At 50.5% G+C, this 11,884-nt stretch overlaps 1 long non-coding RNA gene across 1 annotated transcript; it reads left to right on the top strand.

The window, feature by feature from the left end:
* Positions 1-8,546: 8,546 nt before the first annotated feature.
* On the top strand, positions 8,547-10,782 carry LOC124682606. Its single transcript, XR_006996346.1, has 3 exons — positions 8,547-8,714; positions 8,782-9,427; positions 10,513-10,782. It is a non-coding gene; the product is annotated as an uncharacterized LOC124682606 (long non-coding RNA).
* The last annotated feature ends 1,102 nt before the right edge of the window (positions 10,783-11,884 follow it).

The raw sequence follows: 11,884 nt of genomic DNA on the forward strand, positions 1-11,884 counted from the left end.
TGCGTCGCAGGAACACCTAGGCGGCGCTACGGTCGAGCTTTGTGGCGGCTAGGGTTTCTTTGGAGGAGTGGATGAGGAAGAAGAACGCGCGCCCCCTTTATAGAGGCCGGAGGCATGCGGTGGCCACGGGATGCGTGGCATCGCCATTAACGTGGTTGGCGGAGGTGGGCTGCGGTCGCTCGGCAGCCGAGGCATCGCCATTAACGTGGCGCAGGCTGCCGAAGCGATGTAGCGGCGCAGTCACTAGCGCGTTTGAGAAGACGCATCGACGCCGAGTCGCTGTCAGGCGGGCCCGACGAAATGTCCGCCAGACACGAGCGGACACTTTCCGGACGTCCGCGGAGACGCATCCGAGGCGCATATTTGGGTCAGGTTTGCGTCTCCGCGGATGACCCGGTCACTTTGCGTCACCCTGCAGGAGGTGGTGCCAGACGCATTTCCTGTTCACGGCGGACGAAAACGGTCGCTTTGCGTCGCGCCGCTGGAGATGCCCTTAGGTGTTGTGGAGATATGGAGGACTCTAGTTCAGACTGGAGTGAAAGTGATAATGGATATGCACATGATCGGGATATTATAGTTCGGAGCATGGGTCCTTGAAATCCTATCAAAACGTTAGGCTATCTCCAACGCGGCGATTCATCCCGCGCTCGTACATTCGGATGGGTCGAATCGGATAAAACCGTGGCCCAATGCCATGCATCGCAACCGCGGTGTCCATTCAAACCCGGCCTAAATCTGGGCCAGGTTTGCATGACCGCGGATGGCACGCGCCGTCCGGTCGCGTCCGCCTGCTCGTCTCCCTTGGGCCCAGCTGCCGGTGGGGGCGCGCGTCATATTAAATGTGGACTGGGAGGGATCTGTCCCTGTCCAGTCCACTCCCCACTCCACTCGACGGTTCCCCACGCACGCGCAATCGCCGCCTTGGCCCCGAAGAGGGCTTTTGCTCCCGACGCCAACGACGGCGAGGCCAGCAGCAGCCGCCGTCCTCCGCCGGCGCTGAGGGCCGGGCGAAATCGCGGCGGTCTCTACATCGGAGAGGCTGCCCGCGTTGGCGCGGCATTGGCGCAACCCACGCTGCTGCTGCCGAAGCCGGAGGAGGAAGATGACCCGGACATGCGCGCCGCTCTGGCGCTGTCCGCGACGGAGGAGGAAGCGAAGTGGCCGCATCTTGCGGCAGTCATTCGCACCTCCGCGATGGAGGAGGAGGCCCGGAAGGCGGTGCTCGACCAGGTCCGCCGGGAGGAGGAAGCGACGCGGCGGCGCGAGGAGGCCAGGCTCTGCCGCGAGGAGGAGATGCGCCAGGAGGCCAGGCGCGTGGCAGGAGAGGCGCCAGAAGGCCAGGCGCCTCGCGTGGCAGGAGAGTGCTGCGGCGGAGCAGCGGGCGGCTCCGTACCCGCACTCGGCCTGGGAGGAGGCCATGTGGTCGCCGTGGCCGGAGTCTCCAGTGCGGTCGAGCCACAACAGCGCTTCGCCACCCGGGGACATAGTCGACGGCGAAGGCGACAAGGCCCACAGGGACTAGGAGGCGCACCGGCGGCCACCTCGTCCTCCTCAAACCCTAGGATAGGGTTTTTGTTTTTAATTTTAAAGCCGATATAGAGGGCTTCTTTTGGTAGTTTAAATTTGCCCAAAATAGGACATATGTACAAATTTGCACAAAATAGGGCATATGTTTAATGAAACTTCGTTGGGTTTAAATTGTTCCTTTGTTTTCTTTTCTTCACATATGTGATGCGTCCGTGCGTTGGACGCGGCGTGCGACCCAAACAGACACGCGGACGCGGGCCGCTGTTCGGATATCCGTGCGGCCACCCAAACAACCTAAAACAGATGACCCAGCGGCGTCCATTCGGATCGCAGTGTTGGAGATGCCCAGAGGGGCAGCCACCCTGGTGGTCCTAACGAGCAGAACGATCCCAAGTCACCGTCCTCGGAAAACAACATGAGTGAGCAATGTTGATTATTTTTGTCGTGGCAGGTAACGAAATGAGATCTTATATTCTTTGTTTTTAATTGTGTAGTTGATAGCCCATGCTGACAATGAGCATGAGTATCACGTGTATCCAGACATGGAAATTGGCCATCGTCAGGATTGGGAAGAGGCATTGCGTCATGAGGAATCGTACTCGGAAAACATAAGTGAATTAGGTAGATTATTTTAGTATGGCCACAAATATATGTAAGCAAAAAAACGACAACTTATAATCTTTGTTTTTACCTTTGTAGGAGATAGCCGGTGTTCACCCATGAGCATGAACGTCACGGAAAACCGGACGTGGACATTGGGGATGATGTAGACAAAGCATAGTTACTGGAAAATAATGGCCACGCCATTTGATTCTGAACCTGCGGCTTGCGTGTAGTAACAGCTATGCGAAAAATCATGAATTCATCTGCATTATAAAAGGAAAACCCTTTAATTCCTTCGGAGGTTCGCGCTGTCGCAGCCTCCGACTCCACCACGCGCCGCGTGTCCCGTTCCATCGGGAGAAATCAATGGAGGCCCACCAACATGACCTTATCTTTTCATCGGCCTCCTCCTCCACTCGTTCTTCCCAGTTTTTCCTCTCCCACCTGCCTCCACCGCAGAGAGACACACCGCTGCTGCCAGGTGCCACCGTGATGCGAGGCGGCGGAGCTCTGAGGAGTTGGGCGGCGGAGCTCCCAGCCGTGGAGCCGCAGAGATCTGAGCAGCGCGTCGGCGGAGCTTGAGGTGGGTCATCGGACCTGCAGGCCGCAGCCGCCGTGCTCGCCTGTTGCTGCTAATGGCGACGCAACCGCGGTGCTGAAAGGGTCGATGACCGGAGCTGCAAGCGACCACCGCGGTGCTGCAAAGTCCATCCGCCCGTGCTTCAAATGCCGGCCACCGGAGCTGCAAAGGTCGGCCGTCGGTGCTTCAAAGGCTGGCCGTCAGATCTGCAAGCGATCTCCGGCGGTGCTTCAAAGGCTGGCCGTCAGATCTGCAAGCGATCTCCGGCGGTGCTTCATTGGCCGGCCGCGGCTGCTGCAAAGCCCGGTCGCCGGTGCTGCAAGCCCGCCGTCGAGCGCTGCCGCGATGCTGCAATGGTCCGCCAAGTGAGGTGCAAATGCCTATCGCCTGAGCTGCAAATGTCTGTCGTCCGAGCTGCAAATGTCTGTCGCCCGTCACCGGCAGTGCGCCGCGGGAGCTGCGAAGGTGAGCCGCGGGAGCTGCGAAGGTGTACCAGGGGAGCTGCGAAGGTGTGTCGGGGGAGCTGCAATGGTGTATTGCTGGAGCTGCAAGCCGCCCATCGAGCGTCGCCGCGATGCTGCAGGCCCCGCCGCTGGAGCTGCAATAGTCCTCCACGGGAGCTGCTAACGTACCCCATGGGAGCTGCAATCGCCTACGGTTGAGCTGCAACCATCAGGCGGCGGTGCTGCAATCTTCTACAGGCCGGCCGCCTCGGCAAGCTGGAGGCGGAGCTTCCTTTGCCGGCGAACTGATGTGACAAGCATCGCTGATAACACCAGCTTTTTCAGGGCGGGGAGGCGAGCAGTGGGGAGCGCGTGAGGTGATGGGGTCCTACTTTTTCTTTTTTCCGGTGAAGATGACGCGGTGCGCGTGAGCTGACCAGTCAACAACGAATCACGACCGTACACACGCAAGGATTTGACGGCACGGGACCCGGAGGTTCGAGAGTTTGGATCCTCCGGAGAATCCTCAGCACGATCCTAAATAAAAGGTACGATGAAGCGAGGGAAATGTCCTTCATGATAAGTATGTTTAAAGCGGTATATCTCTTCCAAAGCAGGGAAACATCAGGAGAATTTGTTAACCATGGAAGGCCACCGCCGTGATATTTTGCCAAAAAAGACCACCTGGCCTAATTCATTGATAAAAAGGATCACCTGCGAATTGAATTGACAAAAAAAACCACGTACTCAGTGGTGGCAGCGCCCCCAGGCGACACGTGGAGCTTGCCGCCGGAGGCTGTGACGGCAGCTTCTTGCCGTCGCCCGAGGTGGCGGCAAGTTAACCGCCAGCGATCACCGTTCGGCCGCCGCCGACTGGCGCGGGCCATGCCTCCGGTGCAGGTGGCGGCATGCATGCGTGGAGCATGCATGCCTCCACTCTCCCTGGCAGCAGGTACCTCTCTGCATGCTAACCTGGCCGGCCGACTGCCTCGCGCGGGAGATTCTCTGCCGACAGCCCGACAGCATCTGACTGCACACACTTTGCAGGAATCTGTTGACCCTACGTGGTTCAATATGGGAGCTGGTTTAGGCCACAATATGCCCCCACTGCAGGGTCGTGACCACATGCAATCGCAATACCCAACTCAGGTTAATGCATGTTAATTATCAACATGATTATTGCGTGCATGTTTCTGACGGAGCCGTTCAATACGCAGGAATCTTTAGTCCCGACATGGCCTGATATGACGCAGCAACCACAATACTACGGCAGCACTTCCCAACAACCTAGCGATGATGTTACCGGGATAGTTGAAGAATTCTTCGGAGGTGCTATTTTCAGCTCAGATGCCAGTTTGATTCCCCCAAATCAGGAATCTCCATACGTATTTCATACTCCATCACCAGCAGATGAGACACGTACAAAGGATGAGGAAAATCAGTACGGCCGAGGTTTGCGTCCACCTCATCCCCCTCGTCCCCGGTTGTCGCTTTCCGGTCCAAGGCCACGGCAGCAACGTCATCGTCGTCGACAGGAATGATACACATTTATATATGCGCGCGACAGACATTTAATCTATGTATGATACATTTTTCTATGTATCTCGGAGACATATTAATATTAGTTCCAATAAGTTTAATTTCTAAATTAACTCCAATAATGAAGATACAACAAAAGTAAAAACGTTTAAGATACAATATGTAATGAATAATACGGCTAATTACTGCGACGAATTTTAAGATACAACGAGAAAGTAAAACTGAAATTAACATACATAGCTACTACAACAGATCACTCTATTTGCCCTGCATCCACCGTGGCCATTTTCCGGACTTGTCGTCGCGTTCTTCTGCCGCTTGCGCCTCGGCAGCTCTTTCCCTTAATATCTTCCTCTCCGCTTCATGGGCCTCTCTGCGCACCTCTTCCTCTGCATACCTACGTGCAACCTCATCATCCATCCTCTTCTGATTCACCTCACGATTTCGAGCTTGCTCCGCCCTTAATTTTTGTATCTGTCTCTCTCTCTGCTTTAGCATTAGCAACAACCTTTTCCCTACGCTCTTCCTCATGGAATATTTCCCATGCACGCCGCTGCTTTTCCTCTACCTCACGGCGTGCCCAATCCGGCTGCTTCTGGTCTATCCAATGAAACCACATGCAAAGGGGCGGGGGAGACTTAACACAAATAATACGGTTAATAAACGAAAATTAATGACATACAAATAAATTTTTAAATCATGCTGTTATAACATACCGCAGGCCTCGAGGACGATGAACTTGATTGTCTGGGTGGATCATGATCATAGCTCGCGCACATGAAACATTTCATGCCGAACTTATCAGAAAAATCAACCACCTCCTTCACCTTCGCAAGGCGGCCGCACCAACACCTGTCTGGCCTCACCCCCGGTGGCAAGCTTGCATTCTCACCCTTCATCGGCCTAAAATCCTGGTCGGAGCAAGGCACACTCATACTCACTTCAATATTTTGCGCACGAAAGAGAGACGCGGAGAAGGAAAGCTCGATCCTGCTGTTTTCATTTGTATGCGGGTAAGAGGGCTTATATAGCATTCAATTAGTGTGAGCCGTACCAACAAAGTAGTGCACAATAATTGGCGCAGGCTGTCGGTGGTCTATTTGCTGTATCAGTACAGAATTCCTACGCAAATAGACTCTTTCGGTGGTTAATTTTCTGTATCGAGCGGGAATCTCCGACAGCTTCAGCAGGCGCTTTGAAATCATTGCAATCGGCCGTTTCTTTAGTCATTCACCAGCAGGTGCGGTCGGCCGAAGATTCCAGCTCGAAGCCTGCCTCCAGCTCGTGCAGCGGCAAGTGCCAAGTCGACATGCCGCCCCATGCACCGGCGGCATGGCCCACCAGCGCAAACGGTGGCTCACGGCGCAGGGCCGCAGCTAACGTGCCGCCACGCCGATCGGCGGCGGGCCCCTGCCGCCGCTGCCCCCGGAGGCAAGCTCCACGTGTCGGCTGGGGGGCCTGCCGCCACGCACGACGTGGTCCTTTTTGTCAATTTGACTTAGAGGTGGTCCTTTTTGTCAATGAATTGGAGCAGGTGGTCTCTTTTGGCAAAAATTCCACAGCCGTAGACAAGACCTAATTCTCGCTGCAAATGCGCTGGGCATGTCATCGTAAAGCGTGATTTAGTCCGTGTTATCTGGTTTGTCGCAAAGTTTGACGACCACCATAACCAGATCTTAGCTAGAATGGACGAAGTCCCATTTCTTTGGTCTCATGGAAAGGTCACGGGTTTCTAGAGATCTGAGATCTTCTTAGCAATGGAATTAGCCGGGATCAAAACGCACATGATTATGAAGACCTTCATCAGCAGATATGGCAAGTACGTGGATGTAGGCTTCGTGAGAAAGGATTTGTACGACATGTGTTCTAGGGAGAAGAGGAAGCTGATTGAGAAAGGGGATGCTGTCACAACACTCGGCATTATGGTCAGTAGGAAGAAAAGGGCCCTTATTTCTTTTTTGAGTACCAGGTAGATAAAAGAGATCGTCTGAAAGTATGTACTGGTGTGATTTCCAATCATCACCTCAGGACCATTAGGACTTCTGTGACGTGGTGGTGTTTTCGTCATAAGAAGCTTGCAAGAATGGGATGGAGATAAAATGAGCACTTGCGATTTTTATGACCTGTGTATTTCATGTCGTAAAATTGTTCTCAATCCCTTCAATATTTATATTCAGGGTGAAATCAATGATTCCAGGGAGAAAATTGTCGCTGAAATTATCTTTTCACCCATCAACAAGCTGGAGAATGTGATGGAGCATCGAGGAGAGCGAAAACAATGAGTAGGTCTTGGGATTGGATATGGTCGGGTTTTAGTCTTGGAGAATGTTACTCGACCATGTTGATGTCTTTTTTTTTTCTTTCTTGTGTGTAATTGAAATACATGATCACGTCACTTTAAAGTGTATGACCGAGAACATGTTCATCGTTTGAGTTTTATCAATAACCCCCCCTGTTTTCAACATACAATACAAAAAGGATGAAACATAATCGTCTTTGAGATGTGGACCCTACTTTGTTCTGCATGTTTTGGAGAGCAAGTGCATACTACTCGAAGGCGAATTGATTTGCGCTTTCTGTCTCTTAGAAATTCCTTGAGACTTGACTTGCAACAGGCTCGAACTGCCTCTGGCGATGTCGTTTCATAGGCTAGACAAGACACCCGAGAAGTCCGACGTAGAGCCACGGCACTTCACTCTGGCTGGATAAATCATTCGACATGTCTAAGCTAAGAATGATTTTTTTTTTTTTGCGAAGGAAGACTGATTTTTTTTAAACAAGAAAGGTTCACTTGGTGTCTAGAGCCACCTCTATAAACCTACATCAAGCATTGGACCTCAAAAGAAAATAGAAATTACAACCTGGTCTAGTAATTTTACAAGAAGGACCCTAGAAAATAAATAAGATGGCAATGTGATCCTTATCTTCCATCTCTGGATCCTCAGCAACGAATTTAGTAATAAATAAATAAGATCCCAATGTGTTCCTTCTCTTCCATCTCTGCATCCTGGGCAACGAAGCAAGCAAGTTGGGGCCAGGGACCAAACCTGATCTTATTTCTCCTATAAATGTTCAAAGAGTACCCGGCCAACCAGGCCATCCAAAGGGGGCAAATTCATCTGGTGCGTCCGTTTCCACCATACAGTAAAATCTGATGCCCACTTTTGCCTGCAACCGTCGGATGTGGAAACTTTTTTCTCACTAGCTGCTTCTCTTGGTAGGTCGCTGACGGCTGGGACCAAGAGTGTGCGGGACCAGCGACCAGAGTCAGCGACACTCCTCGTTTCAGGTCGCTCAGATAGCACATCGCGGTGAAAACCTAGATCAAGCCAATCCACTCCTGAGCCCCGTAATCCCCTCCACTTCCAGCCTCATTCTCTACTCCCCGCGCCTCCTCCTCTCCTCCCCGAGCCGCCGCCGTCGTGCCTCGCCCCTCCTCCAAGACCTCGAGCCGCCGTTGCGCCTCTCTCCCTCGACCTACCGAGCGCCGGAGGTGGATGAGCAGCGAGAGGCGGCCATGGAGGGCATCTCCTCCTCGTGCACAAGCGGTTATCCTCGATGGGGCCCTGAGGTGGAGGCATCGCTCTGCAATGCGCCGGTGGTGAGGACTGGACTTGGAGGAGTCGCGACGGCGCGGGGGAGGTGTTGCAGGAGCCAGTCCCGGTGGACCAGGTTCGTTTTTCTTCCAAAACTCAGTCGGGACGGGACAACCGTCGAGGTTGGCCGGGGAAAACGAAGCGCCGAAGGTGGTTGAGAGGGCCGACGGAGGTGGAGATAGGGAGATGATGCAGAAGGAGGAGGGTGTGAAAGGGGGCCGTGCTCTTCTTGGTTGGGCCGACGGAGGTGGAGATAGGGAGATGATGCAGAAGGAGGAGGGTGTGAAAGGGGGCCGTGCTCTTCTTGGTTGGGAGGAGAGGATGCGGGAGGAGGATGACGAGAAGGGGTGAGGGCGCTCCATCCGGCGCCCAGCAACGCCGGCGGCCAACACCTCCAGCGACGCCGGCAACAACCACGCCAGCCAGGTACAGTTCCTGTGCGTGCCCTCTCTAGATTTCCCCCTCTCTAACTTAATTTGGATTTTGCATCTAGGGTTGGTTGTCCGTCTTCGCCACTGACATCCTGCATCGAAGGTTCTCATGGAATGGATAATCAGGACATGATGCGCATCGTATACACGCTGCATGTACGGTGCTCACACGAAATCGGCTTACCTGTTGCGGTCAGCGGTGCTACTATACTTAAAAGCTTGTTTCTTTTGGGTTAGATACCAACACCGCTTCGCTGCATGTTAAGCAGCTAGATAGCTCAATGTTTATCAGCGCAGAAGGAATGTGCATGTTCATTCTAAACATACAGAGATGCAACATCAAAGGATGAGTTGATGTTGGTTAAAGGGATGATTGCGCTGCCTCCTTGCTCAGGTATATATATTTTGCTCTATTTTACCTGTATGCATGTGCTGATTTTGTTGGCATCATCCTTGGTAACTCTGCCTTTTTTTTTTCTGCAGACATGTGTTCATTTCTCTGGACATTGGTTGAACATTGCCCATGTAGCACTCACCTGGGTGTGTATTGTGCTAATGTCTACCATGGTATAACTCATCTTCATGATACTGACGTGAATATGATATTGAGGATGTACTGAGTGGTATTCCAGGCAAAGCATGTGCAATACTTTTATTGGTTCAGCGCTGATTATTATTTCCTTACCTTTCAAAGCCATATTTGTAGAGGTAATTGATGTTTTTCTATCTCTCTTTTTCGTTGTTGTTTGAATTATCTTGCTCTAATGTCAGACATTTTTCTAGATTACTATGCTGAATTATGTGCTCTTTCATAGTTAAAGGTTCCACAAGCTTTACTTGTCGAAGGTACTTATTTGTTCCTTTTAGCACAACCCATTAATATTTTTACCATAAAATATGGTCTCTTTATTGCTTCTTGAGTAAACAAGTTCACTAGATGGTTGTAACCGTTTGGAGTGCAAAGTTCTGATTGGCCAAAATTATTGTTTCATTGCTACAGCTTGCCACTTGCCTCCAGACCAGCTAGCTATGTACATGTGCTTAATAATTTAACCCACAGATAATTTTTTGGTGTCAATTAATCTCAGGAGCAAGGTTGATTCTATATCCCAGCTGTATGTTGTTTTACTTGACGAGATTGATCTAGAAAAAAAAAGATATAAATGGATTTTTGTTTCCATACTCCATAAAGACATCAAATTTGCATGTACATAATTATGGATATTTCTTTATCACACCACACCAGACATGTCTTCAGAGCTTTGGAAATGGGCATAACTAATTTTTTAAAAAACCACTTTGTCAGTGATTAACGGTTAAAGGTGACTCCGTATGCTACATATATACATAGCATGTAGTTTAAATTAAACAGTGCCAAACTGTGTATGGTATTCCTCTCCTTTTCATTTACTCTCTACTTTCAATCTTCATTTAAATAGGCATATGCAGAAAATATGAAGATATAAAAGCATAGCAAACTAGAGGGAGGTATTTGCGTAGTAAAACAGTGTTTTCCAAACTGCGGCACCACTTTCCAAATTCATCACGTTCTCGGTTCTCCTGTTCTGCTAGGTATAGTAACTAACATCTTGATTTCCTGTACGCTAGAGATTCTTGTGTTCATGTAACTGGAAACGTGTCATTAGTGAGGTATTGTTTCTAGAGCATTGTGCATCGGTTGTTTTAGTGCCAATTATAACCCTGGCCACAGTGCATAGGTTGTGTTCTTTATCTGGAATCGCTCGGCTTGGATATCTACTTCTACCTCTATTTGATGGCATATCACTATATAGGCTGAGGCTGAATCACACAATGTTCCGGAGCTGCACCGGCCGCCCCGTACCTTCGCTCCCACCTTCGCTGGCTCCAGACGCCAGTCCTCCGCCGTTGATATTTTTTGGTGGTAATATGGATGCACTTGCCGTTGCTGGTATTGCCTAATAATACGACTACCCATGCACATGTCAGCTTCATCTGATATTATGTCTTTCATTTATATATCTTTTATTTGACCCTCCATCTTTCAACAACTTTCTTATGGAATACTAAACCAAACTCAGTTTACTTTGATGCATGGTTGACCCCGTGCGGGTGCTCTTTGCTTGGCCTCACGCAGCCCTTGACTGCACCCTTGCTCGTCGCCCCATGGCGCTCAGAGTGTGTCAAATCAGGTGAGCACCTCCTCTACCCTGCAGGTGTCTTTCTTCTTTTCCAATCTCGTCATGACCGTTTACCCCCCACCCCCACCCACCTCTTTCCCCAGCGCAGGCAGCGGCACCCGACGCGGCAGCGTGAGGGATGGACCACGCGTCAACGCGGAGCAGCAGCACGCCCTGGATGCGAGCTCGTCCGTTTCCTGTGACGCCATGGTGAGCATCTCTCAATCCTTCTTTCCATATGCTAGCTCCTGATCTATCTCTTCTAGGCTTGTTCTTTCGATTTGCTTGTACATTAAGATCTTGCGTTTCAACTGTTTGATAAAATGTCTGATCCACTCTTGTTGCTTTATTTTTTTGGTTGCCCGTGAAGCAGCTGCTGGCCAAGCAGGGCAGGGCACTTTGTAGGATGACAGGCTGCTCCTGCAAGAAAACGAGGGCAATAGCATCACTCCCACATGTGAGCTCCATACTCATTGCTTGTTAATTTCCTCTAGAAAATGATGAGATGCATATTGTTCCACTTGTCAGATTTCTCTGCAAATCTATGGAGAAGTTGAATATGACAAGGATTCTGATCAAATACGTGAGGGCTTTTGGTTGCAGCGGATGTTTTATTTTTTTTACCGATTTTCTTTTGCTAAATTTGGTTTTCAAACTCATGTTTTTTGTGTGTGATTGTGATACCTGTAGGAATTGGTACTGATCTGGATGCTGAAGCACTTAATTACCGTATGTCGAGTGGCTCAAGAGACAGAAGATGTACCTCAAAGAATCTGTCCCAAAAACTGACAGTTGCTTGAAGCATTTCTGGTTCATGACACCTTCATGATAGGACCATTATCTGGTTGAAATATCTGGTAGACTATCAGGTAATCTTGTCCCAGAAAGTTGTTTTTTATACATCGTTAGCATTGAAATTAGACTTGATATTAGATGAAATGGTAGCATGACTGGATGTTTGATGCATACTGAAATTTCAACACCAATTAGTGAGTGCAAGTAGACT

The sequence above is a fragment of the Lolium rigidum genome, chromosome 1 (assembly GCF_022539505.1).
Source record: "Lolium rigidum isolate FL_2022 chromosome 1, APGP_CSIRO_Lrig_0.1, whole genome shotgun sequence".
Taxonomy (NCBI): domain Eukaryota; kingdom Viridiplantae; phylum Streptophyta; class Magnoliopsida; order Poales; family Poaceae; genus Lolium; species Lolium rigidum.